The 24,947-nt window shown below is 44.0% G+C and overlaps 1 protein-coding gene across 2 annotated transcripts in view; it reads right to left on the bottom strand.

Moving 5' to 3' along the window:
• Positions 1-1,506: 1,506 nt before the first annotated feature.
• The window catches only part of LOC138249999 (carbohydrate sulfotransferase 7-like), an 84,040-nt gene continuing 60,599 nt past the window's right edge, over positions 1,507-24,947 (bottom strand). Inside the window, exons 1-2 of one of the 2 annotated variants that reach the window (XR_011194878.1) lie at positions 9,609-9,706; positions 1,507-7,110 (exon numbers count right to left, since the gene is read on the bottom strand). The gene's annotated coding sequence lies outside the window, so the exon portion shown is untranslated. Of the gene's footprint in view, positions 7,111-9,608; positions 9,707-24,947 lie in introns of those variants that run through there. The other variant, XM_069204293.1, reaches the window with a different exon arrangement.

The following is a 24,947-nucleotide window of genomic DNA, read 5'->3' as shown; positions in this document are numbered from 1 at the left end:
TTACCTTGTTTTTTTTTTATTTGACCAATAAGCAATATTTTGCATTAGATTGTTCAGAGTATTAGAGTACCAGTGGCACGAAGATATGAACCACTAGGGTATAAACAAACCTCCGTCATGTGCCCACTTGGGCTAGCTTTATCATTCCCGGGGGACCAATATCACATTTAGGTCAGTATGTCAGACTCAGTCAGCAAAGTTTGTGATGTACAAATTCATAGTATTGCTGAGGATTAAACATATCCTGTAAACACTTTACATATGCCTTTGTTATACTGTTCTAAGCTACAGTTAACCATTTGTTAGCATCATGTCAATTTTTCAGAAAATTACGTGCTGTGTTTATTTATTACAACTTCCAGTTCCATGCACAGATAAAACAGTGTCTTCCAGGCCAGGCACGATCTCACAAGGTGCAAGGCCTTATGTGTTCAACGTATTTCGAATTGGAAGTACGTTGTCTCCCTAACAGTTACTCCCACGCTTAAAATGTCTCCCTCTCTCCCAAAGCCGTTCTCTCTACAAGCTCGTGTCATAGGCCATAATCTGGCATGCCTTGGCCTTGTGGAGTTCATATTTGCAAATCAGGGCTACCATCAGAAAAAATGAAAACCCTTAAATCAAGAACAAAATAGAGAGGATTCTTATTTTGTACTAAATGTACAGATTACGTAATTTGCGTTTATTGAACTACACTGCATGATCTGTAAAATTGTAATTTCCTCACAACACCCAAAATCAACGTGTACGTTCAATTAAGGATTTCTGCAACTGCATGTTTAAGTACCTTTCATAAAACAGAGACAGGGTGCACATGTATTTTAGACTGATCTAGGCATCCCATGGAATGTACACACACATTGCAAATACACATTCTGTCCATTTTTATGACACACTATGTTATTTTTGCCCCACTGGCAACCTTGCTCCCTTTGCAAGGAAATCAAGCGTGTGCATGTTCACACTGCAGTCACGTGTGGTGCCTACCCTGTAAAGCTCTGAAAGGAACAACACAGAGTTGTTGTTTCTGGTTCGGCAGTAGGGGCAGGAACCCAGTGGGGTGGCAATTACAAGACGCCTACAATCTAGTAGTATCTTTCAGTTCCTCCTATTGAAGTGTATTAATTGTGATTAAAATAAAACACACTGGCCATTTCCTTATAAACCAGGGCTATCATGAAAAGGGCTCTGCTCTAAATATCTTCAGTAAAATAGAAAAAAAACAATTATATGGCTGCAAGCTTGCATTTTAGCAAGTATGCTTAAACAGGAATTTGAAAGGCTAGTCAGATTTTAAATTTTACTTTGGTATTTGCTCTATTTTTTAAAGTCTATCGTTGGTTTTACAGACACTCAGAACTTGCATGACACCCAACATGTATTGTAACATCACGTTTTTTATATATTTTACCTGCAGGGGTTTCTGTGCTTTTCTGCGCTGAGTTTGTAAGTATCGACTTTAGTTAAAACATAAAGGTGCACAGCTGACAAAAGAAAACTACTATCTTTGTCACACCTGAGTGAAAATGTTTTTTATGCAGTGGGTGAGACAAACAACATGGTTATTAGTAGAGAGGCATCATGTTTAACCTCGGAACTTGGCAAATAAACAAAATTAAATATGGGTTCACAACAGATAGTAAACTGTGCATTTCACAGTAAAAAGATGCGGGCTCCATTTGAGTGCTGTCCCTAAAAATAACAGTGGTTCCTTTTTTACATATGCAACAGCAAATGAGTACCCCTTGAAGCATTTTGCAAATTTATATTTATATATAAGATAAACCCTTAACTTGCATTTAAAAAAAGAAACTGACAGAAGATTCGTGATGAAGGATCCAGGACACAGACTGGAGTGCACCAAACAACAAACCGTGTGCTAAGAGTCACCCTTAAGATTCAAGTATTTCCATCAATCAAATAATATTTTAGAGTCACAGATTTAGTTAGATTTATCAAAAGTTTAGCTAGGGTCAGCTTAAGGGCCATATCTTCCCGCTTTTATTTCAGGTGCCCTAAGTGAGTTCTGAAATCCCTGGTAGTTATTGTGTCTACTATCCTCACATTGTACATGGCCCTAGTCCTGTGATGGGAATGAGAGGTGGTTGTGTGTAGACAAAGTGACGGGGATATCAATTAATAATGCTTTTCATATTTGACTACAAATATCATCAAGGGACGTTATCAAGGCAATGTTTATTTATAAGATTTGTAGCTCTAGCGCTTGGACCCTAGACTGGTTTCCGAGCACTAGAACTATGAAACTTTTGAACAAGCACTGGACAAAATATTGGCAACCTAACCTAATGGTTTTTTTTTTATTTATTAATCTTGCATCCCTTCTAGGCCCTGTATAAGTTGTGTTGCTGATGATATCTGTATTCAAACATGGAAATGTATATGATATATCAAATGTCTGGTGTAATACTGAGGTCGGCCGATGCAGCAGGAAAGGTTCCTCGGGGTTGATGACAGGGAAATTCTGAAGCTCCAATGCAAAGAAATACTAAAATGGCATTGATAGGAGCCATCTGAACAAAAAGAAGATGCTTATAGCCCATGTTGCATCTCAGTGCTCTGTTCTCATTAGACTACAACTTGAGGCCATACCATAAGGAATGGACTTTTGACTTATGAACAACAGAACAGCAGAACAGCAGTTGCCCCCGCTGGAGAATGATGTAACCCAAAATGACAGCGCATCCCTGCAAAATGTGGTGAGGTGTCCCGGACAATCCAGTATCTTACAGTAGTAGGAAGGCTGTATACCGAAAAAAGGTGACAGGGGCTTACGAGATAATCCTGCAGCTGGGTCATTCCTAGGTACTGGCTAGCCTCCAAAATATCTACTTCCTATTTAACATTCACAACTCATCCTTCTACACCCAGGGTGTTAAGGTTCTGGGAGGGTTTCCTACTTTAGACCGGCAGACTCCAGGACATGCTTCAGATTGTAAGCCTACTTGTGCTACTGAATTCCTGTGATCTGCAAAAGTTTGTTTTTGGATTAGCAGAAGCATTGTGGTAATATTGTGTAACCCCTCTTGAGGTGTAAGCACTGCAGGTGGTGTTTATGATATTAGAGATTCTTTCCATTCCTTGCCATGAGATTGTCCAGTGCTCGGCTGCCATGGTCAGAACTGTGCATATGCCCTGGCTGTCAGGCTGCTGCTAATTTTGCAGAAACAGGAATGGTTGAATTTTTGGCCCACAAGGCTCCAGATTGGATGGGCTGCTGCTGGGTTGGAACGTCTAGCAAAAGAACACGTCTCAAAATGTTAAGCTGGGCACACCTAACACGCTTCAGTGATCTTTTCTTTATAGTGCCTTTTGTACCGGCTCCTTGTGCAAGCTTTTGAACTGTAAAACAATTTCTGGGCAGTCTGTGAGGACATCCTTCACTTCACTGTTTATGTGGAACACAGACCTCGTTATACTGTTTCAAATTAACATCTAAAGGCACTTTAATAAAAGTGGTGAGGCATGAAAACACTACGCATTACTCTGACACTTAATAGATTTAGAAAACTCAACGATGAATTCTGGAAAGTAGAGGAAGTGGTGGCTCATATAGTAGAAGGAAGGCATCTGTCTAGAGTTAATTATTGAAAAGCACGTAGATTCTCTACTAGCATTATGGGAAGAAAAAACAAGCTTTCTCTACACTACCCAATGGAAATGGGGAACAAGTACAGTGAGGGATAGCCAACAGGTGCAGGGGTTGAGATGTGATCCTTGTTAAGCACGGCTCCCCTCTCAACTCAAAAAAACGAAGGTGGTCCCTAAAACTGTACATTGATGTGTGTGCACTATTGCAACCAATAAAGTATTGTGTATCAAGAGCTCAAACATACCCTTTGTGGAATGGCTTGGCTATAAACTATCAACTTTATTTCTAACAAGGGTAATACAATTTTAACTAGGAGTATTTACAGGCCCAAACTCAAGCCAGCAGTTTCCACCAGTCTTACGCTCTCAAACCAGTTGTCATATTCACTGGTAGCATTTTGGGAATAGGCATTTTGGTCATCATTCCGAATTTGGGGATAATACAGGGTACGGTATTATTACCTTCTCATTCTGAAGCGTGAAATGAAGCATAATACAGAAATACTGCACATTGTCCTTGTTCTCAGAGTACTACTGTCCCCGCCCTCCCCTTCCCCCGTACAAATTTGCCAGATTTAATCTGTGAAAATGTATGCAATCGAAGACCGTCAGCTCTGTGCAGGATACTATTTACGCACCAGGGGCCAGTGCTCTGTATGACACAAGGGGCAGCACAAGCATTTGTGGTCCCTTCTGAAACAAAGCAGTGCCCCCGGGGCGCACAAAGTGGGTGCACACGCCCCTGGGGCACTAGGTATACGAACTCAGTTATCATCAAGTATATGCCACTATAAAACGAAAAGGTCCCAATTAGACCTGTGTGTAAACAAGAAACAACAATGCTGGTTTACAATGTAATTTTAGGATACAGCTGTGTAATGTGTTGTGTTTTAAATTATTTTTAAACACTACCCATAACGCTGAAAATCACTTACGCTCAGAGACAGGCTTTAATATGTCAATCTGTATAAAGTTTATACTGTAAGCCACATCACAGTAGAATGGGGCATTGGGGCGGGGACTGCCGACCGGAGGGAGGTCTCTCCCCCAGGAAAGTTTGAGGAAGTGGTGCAGTCCAAGCTGCATTGGGCTGTTTTTGGAATACACTTTTGGGATACTTTGTGGGATATATAGGAGCGCCATTTTAGGTGGGGGCATCATTTTGGAAGAAGACACAGTGGTTGGCAGTACGGGGTAGAAAGCTTTTGCAATTTGGCTTCATGGTTGGCTTATGGTTAGTTTTGGTGGAGCAGAAGGGTTATTGCCGTTTTGACAGCAGCTGGCGGTGAGCGTAGTAAGACACAGATTTCATAGATACATATACATTGTGAGGCGGACGTACCTGTCAAGAAGATGTCGACTGACGATCTGGTTCAGCAGGCCCATTGTATGCTTTGGCAAGCAGCCCGCATGGACGTGGTGCAGGAGAGCACCCTGGCCGAGATGCGGCCTGCGCGCTGGTCAACGAGTGGAGTAGCGACGGTCATATGGGCCTACTGGCCTCCACTTCGGGGACGGAACGCTGGGCGTAAGGTAAGAAGGGGATACCACCCTCACATGGGGAGAGCGGCCTCCGCTGGGAGAGGTGGGGGACAGGGGGAACGCGCATCGTGGGAGCGGAAGGAGGAGTGCATGCTAGATGAGGCTTGGGGTATGCAGCAAGGGGAGGGGCTGGCAGGCCCGTCCTGCACTGCAGGTGCGCCGGCAGCGCGAGGTGGTTTGCAATGCGGGGAAGCCTCCCATATATGGGGGGTTGCGGCCTTCAAAAGAGTGTGCTTCAGGAGGGGGAGGGGGGGATAAGACATAGCGCGTGGAGCGAAGAGTCAGGAACACAAGGAGGTAGGGCATGCAACCTTCCCATTGGGCAAAATGAGAAATGGGGCACAGACGAGGGAGAGGGAGAGGAGCGGTTGCTGGGTGAGGGTGGGGTGGAAAGGGAGGACAGGTATTCGGGGGGGATAGAGAGAGGGCAGCAGAAGGCTGTTAAGGATAGGAACAGTTTCAACGTGGAGTAAACTGTTGGATCAGTTAACGAATGCTAGATCACAGGGTCAAGGTTGTAGGGTGGGAGGAGGGTAGGGGAGGGGGTGAGTTTTGGTAGGTGACTGGCTGTTTAGTGAGGTATTTAGTTTTCCAATAAAGCGGGCTTTTTCACACACAAATAAGTGTCAGGTTGGTATATCCCCTCTTCCCCCATCGGGCCTGGGGGGGACAGCCGAACGGGGGGAGATCTCCTCCCAGGAAAGTTTGGGGAAGTGGTGCAGTCCGAGCTGCATTGGGCTGTTTTTGGGCTACACTTTTGGGCAACTGTATGGGATATATCGGAGTGCCATTTTAGGTGGGGGCCCCATTTTGTAAGGTGACACAGTGGTTGGAAGTAGGGGGTAGAAAGCATTTCTCTCTCCCCCTCCCCCCTAGAAGTAGGTATGTCCTTAAAGGGGTTAAAGAAATGTAAAAAAAAAAGGGGTTTTTAGATAGGCCGTCTTGCTGGGGTATAGGTGCACAGGAGAATTGTTTTCTAAGGTTGTCGCTTGGAGCACGTGCATGCAGAGGCAGGGTGTTTCACATGGCATACAAATAGGTACGGTTAGCAAACAAAAGGGGGTGGGCAATAGCAGGACAAGAAAGGAAGTAAAACTTTGCGTCATGAGTTATGCTAGTTGCAAGTTCATTTGTTATGTTGCAGCAGAAGGCTGTTAAGGATAGGAACAGTTTCAATGGGGAGTAAACAGATCAGTTAACGAATACTAGATTGCAAGTTCAAGGTTGTAGGGTGGGGGTAGGGGAGAGTAGGGGGGGTGGGGGCAGGGTAGAGTAGAGGAGGGGGTTGAGTTTTGGTAGGTGACTGGCTGTATAGTGAGGTGTTTAGTTTTGAAGGCCAAGGCTTTGAATTGTGAGTGCACCTGTTTTCCAATAAAGCGACCTTTTTCACACACAAATAAGTGTCAGGTTTGTATGTCCCCTCTTCCCCAAAGCACCCAGCTGCAAAGATAATCCCTGCAGATGCAGAAATTATTTTAATTAGAATTTGCATCTGTAGAAAATACGTAATGTGTGCACTTTAAAATAAAAAGATGCCTCCAGAGAATTCCTACTTGCTGTTTCTTTGCTTTTCCTGTAAGGCTGAAAACAGCTTCTGCGGAAGTCACGCGAGAGCTAGAATGCACATTCCACGTGCGCTGTACTCACTGAGCTAATAGACGAGCCTATATGCACAATTTAAAAAAGTATGCAAGAAGCATAAGTCTCTGCGGACATGAGACAAAGTATACTCTAAATAGGATCTTCTGCTTGCTGCACCTTGTGGGTGGGGGACCAGTACTGGAAAGAAATAATCACATATCTCAGTTTTTTCCTTCACTAAACAGAAATGTATAGCAGCTGCACTGTCTTGTGACAAGAAGTGTCCAACTTGCTGATAGGAAGACGTACTCCTTCAGATAATATGTCCTTTCCTCTTTGGTTACGAGTCCATGTCTCTGTGCAACGTATTTATTTTACCTGGAATAGAACAAAAGAAAATACAGTTATTGGCCTATAACATCTGCTTCAGCGTGTGAGTTATATAGGCTCCACCCCTTAGAGCATCCCCATCCAAATGGTATCACCCAAGAATCAAGTAAACCTTCCTAGACATCCTGTGGTGATATAATTTGTGGTTCTTAACTTTCCATCACCCCCAAGCACCCTCTGTAGTCCATTCCAGTACCAAAAACCAGTGTACTCGCTAAAATTCCACTCCTCCTCGAGCAGGTTTGGAGGTCTGTTCAACATGTTTCTTTAAAGTGAGGAGTCAGCTGCTTGCCACTTGGGGTCTCGAGATTGTGGGGCGGGGTGTAGGAGAGTAATTTGTTGATGTCTACGCACCTGCCAGGTGGCTATATCTCTAGTTCATTCATACGACAGACCCCGTGTGTCAGCACTTTTCTTTTTAAATTAAAATTGCTGTATTTTGATAATTTTGCACTTAGGTCACCATTGGGCGTGCATGCTGGAAACGGAAGGAACTACTTTAACACTGTCATCTTGGTGTGCCGCCTCTTACATTCCCAAAGTCAGCGAGCCTTTTTCTGCCTTTCATTGAAAGCAACTATTTTCACTAAGTTTTTTTTTTCTTCAAAAAATTTAAACTCAGGTTCCCTTCTCTGACTGCAGAGATCGGAAGTGCCAGATCACATATATGTGAGCAGATCCGCATTTAATAACAACTAAATAACATGCCATCGAATTGCCTAACAGGTCAAATCCTACATCTTAATTAATCCGCCCTGCAAGCCCGGTATTAATGCATGTAATTCACACGTACAAGTAGCAAGGAAAAGGGGTTTCAATGATGCAGCAGCTTCTCACGAGTTTCACAGGAAAGTACTAATGCTTTGCGGTCATAAATGAGTACACGTTTGCCGACTACCAAGGGCAGACCTTCCACTCTGACACTCCACAGAACTACGCCACTCCACTCCACTTTACTCAACTTTGTGCCACTCTACGCCACTCCATAACACGCTAGTCCAGGTCACTCCACCTTAAGACACCACTCCACGCCCCCTCCTTTACGCCACTAACTTTTAGTCACGCTGAAAAACAACAACCCTGGAGTACAGCAGGGCTAAAACATACTGGCAAAGCCAATAGGTCTTGTGTAGGTACGATTTATTGGCTTTGCCAATGCTTGTTTCAAGTTTTACCTAGGTGCTCGCCTTCTCACGCTCTGAGGTGTCTGTTACCACCTGCATCCCCCGCAGTGTCTAATTCCACAATGGGGTACAGTGACCAGCGTTGTGGTATATGCAGCAAAAGACCTGCATAATGGAGACACTCAACCCTGTATATTAGACTTTAGCTGATGGTTAGATTTTGACATGTGGTCAGAACAGATTATTCTTGAGTTTGGGAATATGCATGAAAAATACCAATTTCTCAGGTTGTGGGGGGGGGGGGGGGGGAGATCTGTGGGAAGGGAGGAGTTCATAAGGGAAAACAGACTTAAAACATTTATTGACAAATGACAGGTGATGGAAATTCAACACATAAAGTGTTACGAAATACAGACGTTATGTCCAAAATGTCACATTACATGCATTTGGACAGTACATTCGTATAAATCCGGCAGCACTTACAGGTCCATGTAGAGGAAGCTATCATTATATCAATGTTCCAATATAATCAGTGGTTAATTTGTAAGCACAAACGTCCCCGTGCACAAAGCTCTCGTCTGAAACGTGGTTGCTGCAATTAAATGTGCGACCACGGAATACTGAGGCAGCGTAATCTTGAAGCCATCTCGGGCCTCTCTAATCCATTTACAGCCACCCCGACCCTTCAGATCACTCTTGCAGCTTCCTGCTTTCTCCCTTTGTGAAGCTTTTAACGTTTCTCTTCCTCTGTGTTTTCTATATGTGTCTTTTGCTCTCAGTAAATGCCTGAGGCAAAAAGAAAAGGTGCCGGCCCTCAAAAAAAAAGTGGCGGTGCACTGCACCGGAAACCACAGGCACAAATAATGCACTGAATATAATATTGTTGCGGTATTCACACGGATAGGAGTCAAAATTATCTCGAAGTTGGACTTGGTTTCTCCCCGCCTGCCCTAGTGAATAATGCTAGAGTATTATGGTACGCGTGCATTGTACTGAGGTACTCTAGGCACATTCATTTCTACTTATATGCATACATTTCAAAGTCATAAGCCTCGTGGGTGCACACTTGAATCGTGTAAAATCTCTACATGAAAATATTCTCAATGTTTGGGAATTTTTGCCCCCAAAAAGTTGTGGTCCCGGAAATATCTGCCTCCGAAAAAGCGATCTGTCATTTGCTGTTTTCTGGGTCTTTTTGTTTCGGCAGTGTTTTGGTAACCCAGAAGTCTAGGATACTCACAGAGGTCAGAAATTCATGAGAGTTTTCTTTTAGTTGAGGGCTTAAGAACCTTTTCCTGTGTATAGCGGGATGAGGTTTGAAACTTAACATTCCTCGTTTGTGGACAGCTCATAAACACTTACTTCTTCAACAATGTACGCAGTATCTCTCCATACCAGGCGTGGGGTTATCCTGTGAAAGCTCTCTGCATTATGTCTATCCTGTCGGCCGCCCTAGTGTGTGTTTGTAAACCAGTTTATCTCGCCCCCGCAGCTGGGGCGTGGCGCTGGTGTAGTTGAGACGCTCAGACTTACGTCTCTGATCCAGAGCTAGAAACAGGGGACTTGAGAAAGTTCACTGAACATGGTTCTTACGAACCACAACGTTATCTCAATTTTGTAAAGGAATACATTAATAATAATACTTAACACAAACCTCAAAAAGTCACTGTTTTTTTAAGCAGAAATAGTTTTATTTTAGGTTTCTCTCGCTTTTAGCTCCTAGCACGTCTGTGCGAGTTAACGGGGAAATTAAATTCTCCTGACTTTTATTTATATATTTCCCTCTTACATGTAAAGAATTACGGTGGTTCTATGGCAGATTTACCAATTTAGAATACATCTGCCGTTCGGTCAGTCAGATTAAGAAACGTCCCTGAAATTAACAGGATCAGTAATCACAGCTCATCGCAAAATCAATTACGAGGTACCCCCGCCCCTTAAGTCTTGTTAGTAGGAATTGCGGTTCAATTTCCAACCATTAGAAATGATTACCTTTTCCAATTGCTGAGTCAAGTGAGAGCGAACATCCCCCGACCCCTGCCAGAAGTAAACTCCAGGCAGGGAGTGACCTTCTACCACTACAACCTCTTCACTTACTACAAAGGAGTTAAAAAAAAAAATCAATAAAGGAGACAAACGATGAACTTTGTAGCACAATTTCCATAAGAAGATGGCAAAAAAAAGAGGTTTTTTGTAGTCAATTCAACTAACATGAGTATACGTTACCACGTGACCACCTATCTTTTTTTTTTGCAAATGTGTCTTCACAATTCAGGGTTTCCTTCCACTTTCATTTTCTATCCCGCCCCTGCCCCATCTATGTAGAATTTTAGACCTTTTCAGAGACTTAGAAACGACATGTAAAGGACCAAACAAGAAAATGCAAAGTTACACTGATCCCACAACGTTAAGTCTTTAGCAACAGAGCTACTCCTTGGGTTATCAATTTTATTTGGGAGATTGAAACTGTGCAGATGTTGCTCCAATGAGCAGTGGAACAGTTTATATGTGCAAGCGCGACATTAGTGTTGTATGAAAGGGACTTCAGATTAAGCTATCATGAAGAAGTGATTCTTCATCATCTGTACCTCTTCCCGTTCCATCGCTACTTCTTCAGCACCAGTATGCCCTACTCGTTCACTTCCAATCTGCGTCAGACATGCCCTGCTGCATTACTAATCATGGGACACCACTTGCAGTTTGCAATGCTACGACTCGTGGGTGCCTTTAAGAGTTATATGCATACTCCTAAGACTGGCATTCTCCCCTTTCTCACAGGTTTTGGTGACATTAGCAGTCACCTCAACATGTGAGATACTAAGTTAGGGCTCTGTGATGCAGCCCTCAAATCTAACATCGAAGGTTGTACCGGTAGGTTGTTGAAACAGAAAGATACATGTGATTAACTTCAAGTCCTAACTGCGTGAAAAACAGGAGTCCCACATAGAGCTATCATCTCACCTCTACTCTTTAACATGTACATGAAACCTCTACTAAATCTTTTCAACATTTGCAAACTCGCTTGCTACAGTTATGCAGGTAAAACACAGATAATTCTCAAACTAAAAAACCCTAAAAATCTAGGCTCATCAAAACTTAACACCTATCACATAGTACAATGGATTTAGTGGCTTCACCTCAAGTTGAATGTTTCAAAAACTGAAATACTGACCTGCGGTGATTGGATAGACCACATCCTTCTGAAAATATGCACCAATACCCCACCAAAAATAATCAGACATTTGAAAACTCTCAGACTTTTGTTTGACTCTAAATTTAACATGAATACCCAAGTGGAAGGGCTGTCCCAGTCAACTTTCCACATAGTAAAAACACCTGGATGCAGCTTTCCACATTTTGGATTTACTCAAAAGGTACAAGCAACAACATTACATATTCTCTCAAAACTTGTCTACGCTAAAGGACTAATTAAAAAGAATATACCACAGAACTTCACTGTCAACTATCAGAATCCAAAAATCAGCAAGCAAGAGTACTTCTAAAAGTAAATAGACAAACCCACATTTCTCCAATCCTGGAGGCTATACATTAGATCCTGATTACACAAAGATCCCATTTCAAACTACTGTGCATTACTTGCAGAGCCATTAATAGCAAAGGGCAAACATTCATTAAAGCAACAAAATAACAAAATATTCCCAACCCAGAAACCTACCTTCTAGACTGGCACTGAGCTTAATAATTTCACCTCAGAAAACCATTTGTGGTTATACTCTACCCGTGCAAGCGACTAAACTTTGGAATTCCTTACCTGCAAAGATAAGAATCACATAGGTGAGAAGGTTGGTTAAGACCTGGTTATTCCTAATGTGATCCAATAAAGAATCATCACATTCTCCTTTCCTCCCTACAGACAAATACCGTCAAAGGCCCTCTAAGATAAAGGAACTGTTTGCTCAGCAGAATCCCTTACCAATCAACCCCGAATATCAGGGAGAACCACATCCCTCTTGCGTATTTCCAACTTGTGGGGAGAGGGACTCTATTGTACTGTGTTTTGTCTGTTGCACCCAACCGGATATGGATGAGATAGCCAATAGCTTATTTGATGATTGCTGTCTATTTCTATGGCTTTAATGGGTCACAGTTTAATGGAAAAACATTATTAAATTTGATATAAAAAACTCAAAACTGTATGATAAATGTAAACCCCATTGACAGTTCACTTCTCAAAATCTTAATGGTAATACCTAATAAACCACAATCCAGACATGCCACATAACTGAGTAACCCCCACAAGTACAACATCAAAAAATGTCAATAATGTTTAATATCTACATTTAAAGAAAAGTCAGTATCACCCCATCAATAGTCAAACAGAACTTATAGCACCTACCTACAGGCAATCAATCTTCAGCCTTTCTTTCTACTCTTTCCAATTCCTCAAATTGCACCCCCTCAACACACCAAAAATACTGCTTGAAAATAACCTGATTCATAGCTAGTGATTATTTTCCTTCCTACCTTTCGATTTGAATTATACTCTCCACAAGCATCATCCTCAGCATGCCTTAGTGCCTCTGAGTTTACCCTATCATTTCAAATGCCTGCTGCCTTGCTCTCCATTAAACATCAGTAAACGAACCATACCTCTCCTTACAAATCAAACACTCCTGAGTAACAATTTCAGCAAATGCAAACCTTCCTAACCTACCCAACCTGCTCCTATTAATCACTATGCCTCATTCTGTTTAACCTCTCCTTGCTACCTCACAATATCTAGCCTCTTCCACCCTATTTCCTCACCCGTTTGCTTTCCCACTTACATTAAACCATTCTATCTAACTCCTAATAACTTAATACATCACCACTTGAAAATGGAGGAAATCCGTCAGTTTGCTTAGACCACAAGGCTAACCCAATAACCAACAAATTTGCAACAATAATTTAAAACTACTTGCTTAACCACTAACTTTGGGCAACACAGTAGGGTGCTATCTGTTATAAAGCATTTCCATGCCTCGTCAGGGGTAGTAAGTGCTATATAATTGCAATTACAATACAGCCGGGCTGCACTGGGGTATTCCTCACCACGCATCATCATACATGTAATAAAAACAAAATGACCCCCACAGCTCAGGCTAATACAATGCTTAACCTGGTTTGCAACTTACTCCCCACTCGTCAAAGGGTGCATCACTGGGGAAGGAGAAGCCCCAAAACTCACTATGGAAGGCCACCATGCTCTGCCAGCTCTACAGTCTGGTGTTTGGGGAAGAGAATGCCCACTGTCTGCATTTTGAGTGTTGTGGTGTGAAGCACAATAAACCTGGACTGTTTGGCTTTGCCAATGCTTGTTTTCACTGTTGTGATCCATGGAAATATCACAGTGGAACCAGTAAACTGAATGATGAAAGATCACTGCATTGCCTGTCCTCTTTCTAATACTATATTCCTTTGTGAAAATAAAACAATGCCAGATCCTACCAGACAAGGACAGTGCACGAGGTGGCAAACAGTTTTGTTCCGATGAAATACGTGCTAGTGGTGGCCCCTGGCAACCGCTGGCACAAAATATGAACTGTGGTTTTCATTAAAACCTGGCCTGGCTCTGTCCTCTTAGATCTATGTTGGACACTTCTGATCTAAACGGTGCCTTGCATATCAAAATTAATTTAAACTAGGGGTGGTGCTGCTGGAGTTCAATATACTGAGTCAGTGACGGTTCACACTTGCCTGAAGTGCTTGTCTTGCTTTCTACTCAGTGAGATTAACCAGAGTGCTGCTTTTATTAAACCATATCACGGCATAGCTGTATCAGCAGTGTTGATCCACTACCAGTCGCGACTCGTGGGGACTACAGGTGGTGGGGTGGCAAGCGGTGGGGGGGAGGGTGGAGGATAATAAAATAAAATACATTAAAAAAAAAAAACACTTTCCTCTACTGCCACAATTTCTTCTCAGGATGCAGGCACAGGCTCCCAGCCTGCCCTGTGGCCAATCCTGACGCTGCTTATGCAGCGTTAGGATTGGCTGGGAGCACCCAGCCAGGGCACTCCCAGGCAGACTGGGAGCCTGTGCCTGCTCTATCCAGCCCGTCAACACAGTACTCAGCTGGATAGTGCACACTGCGCATGTGTTTTAGGCCGGCCCAAGATGGGTTGTGCTGTTTCTGGGAGGCTATTTGAATGTTTTAACACTTCCTAGCAGTGGTGTGTTACTGCATGGAGCAAACATGAAGGTATTACTCATTATTTGGATGATTTCCTGTTTGTGGGAGTTAGTGGTACTTTGCAGTGCTGTTCAACATTGTGGAATTTTCAGGAGTTGAAAACAGCACGAGGGTTCCCCTGGCACTATAGAAAGACAGAAGGCTGAAGCAGCGTTTTATTTCTGGGTATTGAACTTGACACTATCAACATGGACACTCATTTGCCTGAGAATAAGATCCTGGAGTTATTGAAGTTGTTGGACGTAGCTATTGAGGCACCTCATTTGCAGCTCCGCAAAGTGCAGAGGTTGCTGGTCATCTCATTTTTGCCTATAGGGTTGTGAGGACTGGTAGGTCCTTTTGCAGGAGGCTTGTCTTTTCCATGGCAGGGACCAAGTTGTCACATCACAATATCAGAATTTAAGCAGCAATATGGGCATATCTGGAAGTGTGCAGGATGTTCCTAAAGGGCTTCCACGGAGTAACAATGTGGTTGGCAGAGGTTGATTTCCACTGGCAGATTGAGATTTTTTCACATGCAGCAGGTTCTGATAGGTTCTGCCTTTTCTGGGAAGGCAGGTAGTGCGCAGAGCATTGATGGAAGTGGTGGCCGAATGAAGGCAGGAGTATTGCACTCCTTTAATTTTTTTCCTTTGCTGGTGGCTATAGCCCTGTGGGGAACTGAAATGGCTAACAAGACAGTAACTTTCCGTTTCATAACTCATCAGTGGTAGACCTAGTGAATGGTCAGACAGCAAAAGAGAGAAGGTTACTGAAATTGCTGCAAAGTTTCATGCTGGGGTGTCTAATGTTCAACATATGCTTTAGAGAAAAGCATGCGCTAGATGTGAAGAACAACATTGCAGGCGCATTGTCTCATTCACAGTGGCAGAGATTCCTTGGTTTGATGCTTGAAGCAGACCTGAAGAAAACAGTGGTACCACCAAAGACATGGGAGCTGGGAGGATGAGGATTCTGGAGTTAATTGAAAATTCTTTGGCACAAAGTACTAAAATAGTTTACAGAAAAATGTGGGTGGAATTTATCCATGGTGGGGTCCTCAAAGAGGTCAGGTTATTCAATACCTGGGTAGTAGGAAATATGACGAGAAGAGGTTCACCATGGCCGAACTGACAAAGGTATTTCGGCTTCTATAATACCAGGAAAACTGTCTAGGATAAGGATTTTTCTGGCAAATTTTCTGGGGTTGTGAACTCTTAAAGGGTGAAATAGGTAGGTGTCTGCTATAAGGATGGGCGCAGGAGAAGAAGAAAAAGGTGAAAAAGAGGGAGTCAGTGACTCTGAGGCGTTTGGTTGGTTTAGTACACTTGGGGCCATATGTACGAACACATTTTCCCATAGACACAAAATGGGTACAACCCTTTGCTACATCTGGCCCCTACTGCTTAATTTGCGTCAGTCAGAATTTGAAGTACATCTGCTTAAGTTACGTCTGTTATGATTTTTGGTGCATTTTGAATATTTGAGTTATTGGGAAGAGGTGTAGAGGGAGGTTTGATGGCCAAAGTTGTTGGACTTTGTTTTGGCCAATTGTGCATTAGTTTGCAGACATTTAAAACTGATCAAATAGGAAAAGGGGCCAAGATTCTCCTGCACAAAATAGGTTCTAGTGTGTGTCCGGTGGACGACTGGTCACAATTCATACATTTAAGTGGGGGGAAATTCTGGGCACATCCTTGGTCATGAGGATGGGAGAAGGCTGGTGGCTGCACAGCAACTGGCTATAATGAGAAAAGGCTTTTTGTGCATGGATAAAAAGCCAATGGTTTTTTGGTATACATTCCTTTCAAACAGGTGCTGCATCAGAAGCAAATAGATTAGGTTTTCACTTAGAGAGGTCATGAAGTTGAGTAGATGGTCCTCAGATTATTGCAAACATTATATTAGGGATATTGAATTGCAATGTTAAGGTTTTTTCTTTACACTAATATGTTATTTTTTTGGGTTCTTTCAGGTTGAGTAGTGGGTCCTGGTTTGCCATTCTTCTCCCTGTAGACTATCGGGCATTCTTTTGTCAAGTGGGCAGCAAAACAGGCTGAAGCTCGCCCATTTAGAAAACACTTGGGTTTTCAATTATCTGAAGTCAAGACTGAATGGCGGGGATTGGGAGGAATGAAGCGGGGTCTGCTTTTGCCCTGGCTATTTTCTTCAGCAGGTGGGAAAACATGTCTGGATGTTTTACTGATTCATTTGGGGGAGAATGATTAGGTGCAGTCGTCGGGTTTGGGGTTGTTTAAGGACATGAAAAAAAGATTTGGATATGATTGGTCGAATGCGGTCATGTGCTTGGGGGTTAATTTTAATGCCTAGTTTTGGTACATTTATTTTTGCTCCAGGACTGCGGCCTGTGCCCTTTTATCCTGACCATTTCATTTGTTCCTTTTATTATATTTTAGCATGGCTTGCTTCTAGCGGGGATGTTTTATTTTCTAATTAGCTGCTTTTCTGCGAAAGCATTGTTGTTAGTTCCTTTGCATGATATTTCTTTCTTTGCCTCTGCTCAAGGCTGTACATGATAGTTTACTTAGTATTGTCCGCACAAGACTATGGAGCCAAACCTCCAAACCTAGACATATTATCATATCAGGCCTGTTCTCAGAATACAACACGTTTTGTTATAAAAACACCACAGGCCGGAATAGGTTAGGGGGAGCATTCCAGCCAGCCATCTTACACTGCGCCACTTCGTCGCAGCTTTGCTGATCTTGGCCCTGTCTCTCCAGCCAACAGAGGAGACTGCCAGCAGACCGACAGGCAGACCCCTTGTTTCAGGTATGGGGGCAGGGAGGTTCCTGCCATGGGTTAGTACGGGCAGAAAGGGCTATCACTGCTATGCTCTCATGTTAGATGGTAGAAGTGTAGGTAGGAATTCTTAGACTTATGATTATACCAGGATGCTGAGACTGTTTATATATTTCACTCTAATGGTCACAATCATAATCGTATTAGGTTTCATTTTCCTGATATTTGCAGCTCGTGCTTTTGTACATAGAATGCAGTTACATCAATAAAATACATTGAAACTTGTGCTGCATTTCTCTGACTGCCTTTGCAAGTATGAGACTTATGCAAATGAGAGAACTGGGTAAGATCTATTTTACCACAACTACCCCGAGGAGTCAGAGTGTCATGCATCAGGCTGCCACAAATCACCTTTACTTTCTAGGTTAGGTAAGGTGCTGCTAGCTAGCCGAGAAGATCAGGCCCACAGTTTCCAGTCGATGTAGGACTGACTCAGTCAGCCACATGCAGAGGCGCTACTGCCCAAAACCAAGCAGTCTTACTCCCATGGTATGAGTCCTACAACACCTGCTTTAGTCAGCCTCGGTGCCATGTAGCGGTTGGCAGGGAGCTGTGAAGTACACTCCAGTACAAATAGCTAGAAGAAAAGTAAACAGAGATATAAGGCAATTTTGCACGAGTATAAATATTAGGTGGTAGACTACATTGACATCAGACATGAAGATTTCATGCTGTATAGGCAGGATAGGGTGCGCATCTGTCTTTCATGGGGAATGAATTGTACTTACTGGAACTGAGAGACAGTTTGGCACAGAAACTGACCTTATCCAGATGTTATGATTGAAAGCTTCATTGTACACTGTTTGGGCGACAGCCATTGTCTTCATGACAAGAGTCAGGTTAATGGAGAGACAGCACCTACCAAAAGAGTAAGCGTTCTTGATCAGTTGTGGATTGGGGGCGGGGAAACAGAAAAATGCTTATTCAGCATCTTTTCCTGGGTGTCAGGAAAGCATAAGGATCACAAATTGGGTCAGAAGAGTTAGGGTATGGCTGGCAGAACTTGGCAAGGGGAGTACACGAGTGATTGTTGGGGTGGGTGAGTGCACGGTGAATGAAATGATCGCGGGGATGGTGGGAAAGGTTTGGATGTTTTGTTCTGGGTTTGTTTATGTTAGGAGGGGGTTAAGGGTGGGAGGGAGATAGTTTGTACTTTCTATCAGTGAGGCAGAGATCTCCTATTAGTGAGGTGGGGATTTGGACATTGATGTTATGTACTTAGGTTTTGATAGCTCACCTGTCCTAACGAAGCATCCTTTTGCTCTTACACGCACCTTGGTCTGTCATGCAATGTCTCACCCGATAAGTTAATGAGCAAACTGCCCCTGTGAGCATTTGTTACATATCCTTCAGAATGCTTTAATTGTTGCCTGTTCAGAATTGTGCACTATGGGATACCCATGGTCCTATGGTCCATCACTTTTGGCTCAACTGGTGGAGGTAGAGTAGGATAGGAAAGCAACAATATAGATTTATTAATTTAAAATAGGCAATTTATCAGGGAGTCTACATGCATCCCCGGGGTTTGCTAAATTCTGGCTCAGCAGCGTGTGAGCCATTGAAAACAGCCAAACTTGGCAGCCCTCTTCACCACGTTGTGCACTTATTCTGGTCTCCTAGAGGAGGAATGTCATGTTTCAACTTTTGCCTTGGATCATTTCCAAGTCTTGTTTCTTAATTTGAACAAGTCAATTTCAGCAGCAACCCTAAGAACGCCCTTTGGTTTATTTTGAACTGCATTTTTTGGGAGGGAAAGTAGTGCGACTGCCTCTTCAACAAACTCCTGCTCATTCTTGGAAAAGGGAAATTGAACCATGTAGCTTGGGGTAAGTGGTGTGTCCTTGTTTGTTCATGACAATTGGAAGAGAAAAGCCTGATTTGGTAGCATGCCCAGCAGACTAAGTTAATTTAGCTGAGTGACGAATTTCTGATAAATGTATTCTTAGCTGCTAGCTTAAACCAAGAAAGGGGTGTAGTTATTAAATCTGGATATGTAGGCCTCATTTAACGTGGCCTGTAATTTCTGATTCGATCTGTAGTTTGTGTTACTGGCCAAACATGGACTACAAATGTTGCTGGAAATGTAGGGCTTCCATGCTTTCCATTAACTTTGACTTTGAAACAACAGTGCATGTGGATAGTCCCCATTCCAAGAAGAAAAACTCCTAACAGTACGGTATTCGTGCACCTCACAATTGTCGATTCCCACAATATAGGGAAATAGGTGCAGAAATATTGATGCAGCACGAGACCCTCAGTGTTTGGTAGACCAAAAACAAAAGCAATTGAAAGGTCAAGCATAGTTTGAGACAGTGGGTATTGCACTCCATGCAGGCAAGGCCTTAGTGAAACAAACATAGAAGCTGCTGTGATGGACTCCTTACTGAGAATAGTACTAGGTTTGTATCAGAATTAAACCCACCTCTCAGGACTGTCCAAGCCTCAGAAGTCCATGCACCCACCAAAGGGCAAGGACTAAGTAAAGCTGGTGACACAGGGCCAGTTGAATGAAGTACATGCATACACAGCAGTACTTTGCACCACAACAGTCATCAAACACCAATATTTTATTCCTTGAAGATCGGGTGATTCTGATACAAAAAGAGCTTTACAACTCTCTGGAAACACCTCTCCCTCTTTTTGGGGGCAAGAGGGGCATTTTAAGAAAATCTGGGCTATAAATGTTTTCTGAAATTGAGTTTTTAGTGGAACGAAAGCTAAAGCTAAACAGCATAAAATCTATCATTTGTTTACACTGTGGTGCACTAGCTTAATTTGAATATATACATAAACATGGGATGAGGCTGACAAATGTCAGGGATGCTGAACACCAAGTCTGCATAGTGTTGATTCCACAACGTGCTCAATATTCCCAGACGCAGGCAGGAGTAATTCATCCATTCCAGATTTTTGCTTTGCAATTTTAGACAGGTTTTGTGCTGGTCTCAGAATGTGAAACAAAAACCTGGACTGGATGAGCTCCTCAAGCATGCATGAATGTAGGAAACCTGAGAGCTCTGGATTCCACTAGCTGTCTCTTTCATCTCCCTACGCTGTCTGTCTTTGTATCACTATTTCAGGTTCCTAGTCCTCCCTGCTTTCTCCCTGTCACTTTCTCCTATTGCTTCTTCTTTCTTCATTCCGTTTCTCGCTCTTGCTCTGAGTCAAAGTCTAATTATTAAAAATAAATGCTGGTGCCCAAAATGAGTACTAATACCCACAACGTGCAATAATGGGCACTGTGTGACTTGCGTTTGTTACATTTCAGCTCAGAGGCACTTTTGTGCCATTACGGAGACAACATAACAGCACATGTATTACATGAACACGCGACACAGCATAGGAAGTTAGAGGAAGCTTAAGATATCCTTGCTCCGCCATGGAGTGCTTCCATTTTTGTGCACATTAGTAGATGTTTTCCATCTTGAAACAGCTGCCACATGTTCTCAGCAAGAGTAGCAGAGCAATCTCACTCTAGCTCTTTCATGTGAAGGAAGTGCGCGGGCAGAAGTGATGACCCAAGCAGAACCATGTATAGATGTATGAAGCCTATTTCATTATGCTGTTCTGGATCTATAGGGGCAGCAATGCGCGGAACAATTTCGGCCCTGTCGCTCCCCTCCACGCTCCAGCAAACAGTTTTGCTCATCCATGTCCATGCTCCCGAGAGCGGCTTCCTGCGGGTCTTGCAGAGCGCTGTGATCGACAGCACTCCCCCTTCTTTCACACCGATGGGGCTGGGGCAGCGACGACTCCCTTCTCCTCTCTCCACCGATTGCTGTGTCATAGGTTCATGTCTCCAACCACGTGGGGTTGCAGATCCCACTCGTCGCCATTGTAGGATGGGGGCCCTAGTCCCTCATGCTCCGGAACGCAGACACAGTAAGGTAGTACTACAAACTGGCCTCGGGGACGTGTGCCCGGCCCCTTTTATTGGCAGGGTCACCTGACTGGTGACGCCTGTGTTGGGTGGGTGTGGGGTGTACATGTAAGACCAGCCCTCAGCAGTGTGGCTGGCAGAAACACTAGAACGAGTCCAGCTGGACTCTACAGGGGTGACCTGTGACGAAGCAGAACTCAGGTCTTGCACTGCAGGCTGCCATGGTGCATGTAATAAAGCACCTGCGGTCTAGTCTAATGCCAATGATGTGGTCGCGACCACTGATCCAGATGCGGTGAAAAGTATTTCCCCTGGGCGGGGAGCCGGAGGATGTAAATAAACGCGTTGAGGCGAACTCCTGGTCTTTCATCCCGTTAACATCAGAGTGTGTTGCGTGTGTTCCTGCCGCAAGCGCGCCACCCTGCTGAAGCGCGTCATACCCGCGATACTACCGTGTAGAAGCTCGAGTTTCCTGCTACTGCGGGACTCGTGCTTGACACAAACGTGGTGGGGCACCAGGGGTGTTGGGCTTTATCTCCATACTACTAATGTGACTGACTTAGATGAGTGGGTATGGCAAAAAAGGCACTGGCAAAGCCAACAGATCTCGCCTTTGGGACCTATTGGCGTTGACAATGGTTTTAGCCAGGTGACTCAGTATTCCAGATGCTGTGTCGCATGACTAAAGTAATTAAAAAAAATGTTATGTGGCGGACAGTGTCATTTTGTAGGAGTGCAAAGTAACTGGTGCCTACAAAATAGCATGGTCGCACAGGTGGGGCAGTGTTTCAAAGCATGAGGAGGAAGCAACACTGGGGATGTGGGGGGAGGGGCAATATTGGGTTGCAGATATCAAACAGTACAGCAACCTGGCGCTGACGGGGTAAAGGCACACAGGGAAGAAGGCAACGTGGGGGTACTGGCAGGGATGCACACGGTGCTGGTTGCCAAATAATTGAACAAAACAACGTTATGCAGAAGGGTGAATTTGTAGGTCATGATGTCTGTGCTTCTGCTAATTTTAGAAATTTGGGAGACCGCAAATCTTTAACTGCAATTCCACGGGTGTTTGCTGGCCGTGTGAATTAACTTGTAATGCTGCTGTTAAAACGCTACCTGCCTGAGAAGCACGCACTGCTGCTTCCGCGGCAGCTGATCTTTGTATTCCAGGGAGGCCTGCATGGTTCCTGCTGCCACTGGGATGGTGTGTGCGCGTGAATGCTTGAGGAACTATCCGGTGTGGTGGAGGGCAGGTGGAGGCATACATGCCAACATTTTGGAAGAGGAAAGTGGGATATTTTTTAAAAAATAATAATAATCGGGAGAATGTATTTCTGCCATAGACTTCTAGTGAAGGCGAGGCAATTTCAGGCGGGAGACAGGCAAAATAATGCAATTTTGGGCAAAAAAAAAAAAATCGTGAGTCTCCGCTTGAATCGGGTCTATTGGCATGGATGGGGATGGGGCCTGTGGGAGGACTTGTTTTGAGGATGCCTCTGTGCACGGGGGGAGGTTCGTGTAACTCAGGCACTGTTGCACCAGTTCTATAGGCGAGGAGAAGTTCTGAAAATACACCTACCAGTACAGATTAATTACAAAAAATTACTACGCAGTGAAAACGTTGCCAACTTTGAAATCGTTGCACGTACAGTTAAGGAGAGGTAGCTGTAGGTAAATTATCTTGCAAACATATTTCGTGCGAGTTGTCTGGGCAAGGCTAGGCATGACGATGCTCTCTCACAGAACCCTAACTTCCTACACACTAAGGTGTCTATGCTGCAGTCCTGTTGCATGTATGCACGCGAGTGAGAGAAAAAACCCTTCCACTGGTTCAAGTGAACACTTGCCTTTTAATCGTAATTACTAAGAAATACGTCTGGACGGTCAAGCTCAGAAATTGTGGAATAAGGTTTGAATACGGAAATACTGCTTACAGAAACGGAAGTATAAAGGATTCATACACCAGGAGTAGAATAGTACTGTGAGGGTTGGACTGGCTGCCCGTCGATCGCCACATAGAATTTAGGGCCTTGCACACTGCCCACCATGCGTGCTCTTTTAGGTTCTCTTTTCAGTCAGGCCAACCTTTAACACTTTGTTCCAAAGAGACCTTTTTGGTCCACCCTAATGACTGAGCAGACTGCCAAGTGAGATGGGAAAATCAACAACCAGCGAATGTTCAAATGGCCACAGGTCCTGGCTCTTCCCTAACGACAACTAATCATGCTAAGCAAACATTGATCTTCCTGTCCAACTCAGGGTCATCACTAGAAGAACAGAGGGAGTATGAAGAGAGGCTGTAATTTCTCAGATCAGGTGCTTACCAAGGCCGGAGGCCTTCTCGAACTTTAAGCATTTCTGTAATTTCCATTGTAGGAAGCCCGCCTGGTGTGTGGTGGGTACCTAAGGTACTTACACCTTATACCAGGTTCAGGTATCCCCTATTAGTGTAATGTAGACAGTGCCTAGAAGCCAGGCTCTCTAGAGGTAGCTGTGGATGAGCAGCCAAGGCTTATATAGGAGACCAGGGTCTCATGCAATACCACTGTAGTCACACATGAAAGAAAATACTCAGTGTTACAAAAATAAAGGTACTTTATTTAGTGACACAATACCAAAAATACTAAAATGGCACTTCTCCAATAGGAGGTAAGTAAATACACTAGATATATACAATGGCAATCAGAAAATGATAGAAAACAGTGCAAATGCAATTAGACAATAGTGACCCTAGGGGGAGCCCAAACCATATACTAAAAAGTGGAATGCGAACACAGGACCCCCACCTAGGTAAGTGGAATGTGTAGCGGGGAGCTGGGGGTACTAGGAAACCCCAAAGGTAAGTACTAGAGTGCCCCCTAGCGACCAAAAAGAAAGGAGAAAGATGCTGGATTTTCCCCAACCACCCAAAAGAAGAAAAAGAAGAAAATGCAACGTCTAGACAAGACTGCAAGAAACCAACAGTAAATTCCTGAAGACGACGACCTGTGGAAGAAGGGGACCAAGTCCACAAATCACAGGGGAGTCTAGTGGAGGCAAGAGCCACTACCCACCAGTCTAGGATTGCAGGAGTTGGTTAACGATGTGAAGGAGGTCAGCACTGCAGCCCTGGAGTTGATGAAGAGTTCCTGAAGGATGCAGGTGACGTTCCACCCTGAAGAAGAATTGCAGTTGGGTTCTGGCGCAAGAATTCCACCAACAAGCCTTGGCAAAGGCAAATGTCGTGGCTGGCAGAAAATGGAGCTGCCAAGGACCAGCAAGGCCCAGGAGGACTCAACCCAGGAGGGGGAGTCAGAGGGGACCCTCAGCGACAGAGAGAGCCCACAGGAGCAGAGGCAGCACCCACACGAGTTACACAGGATGGGGACACAGAAGTCACAGAAGACCCCACGCAGCACTACTGGAGAAGGGTCCAACATCACAGGAGAACCACACAGAGGACTGTGCGTCGCAGGAAAGGGCACTGCGGGCTGAAACTACATGTACCCTGAAGATCCCTTGGAGGAGATGTCAACAAGCCTTGGTAGCTGCAAGAGTCGCAGTGCACAGGGGTACTGTCCTGCGTAGGAAGGTAAAAGCTTACCTCCACTAAAGTTGGACAGCTGGCAGAAAAGACCAAGGGGACTACTTCAGACCACCACTCGTGATGCAGTATCCATGCAACTCAGGATGAGAGGAGATCAACACAGCCATTGCATGTGTTGCATGCAGATGCAGGGGAGATTCTCCTTTACTCCAAAGGAGATTCCTTCCTCCTTCTCATGTAGACGAAAGACTTGCCGCCCTCAGAGAATGCACAGCTGTGGAAATGTTGTAGAAGCTGGAA

Source organism: Pleurodeles waltl, chromosome 8 (assembly GCF_031143425.1).
Source record: "Pleurodeles waltl isolate 20211129_DDA chromosome 8, aPleWal1.hap1.20221129, whole genome shotgun sequence".
Classification (NCBI taxonomy): domain Eukaryota; kingdom Metazoa; phylum Chordata; class Amphibia; order Caudata; family Salamandridae; genus Pleurodeles; species Pleurodeles waltl.
This window is presented reverse-complemented; position numbering and strand designations above follow the sequence as displayed.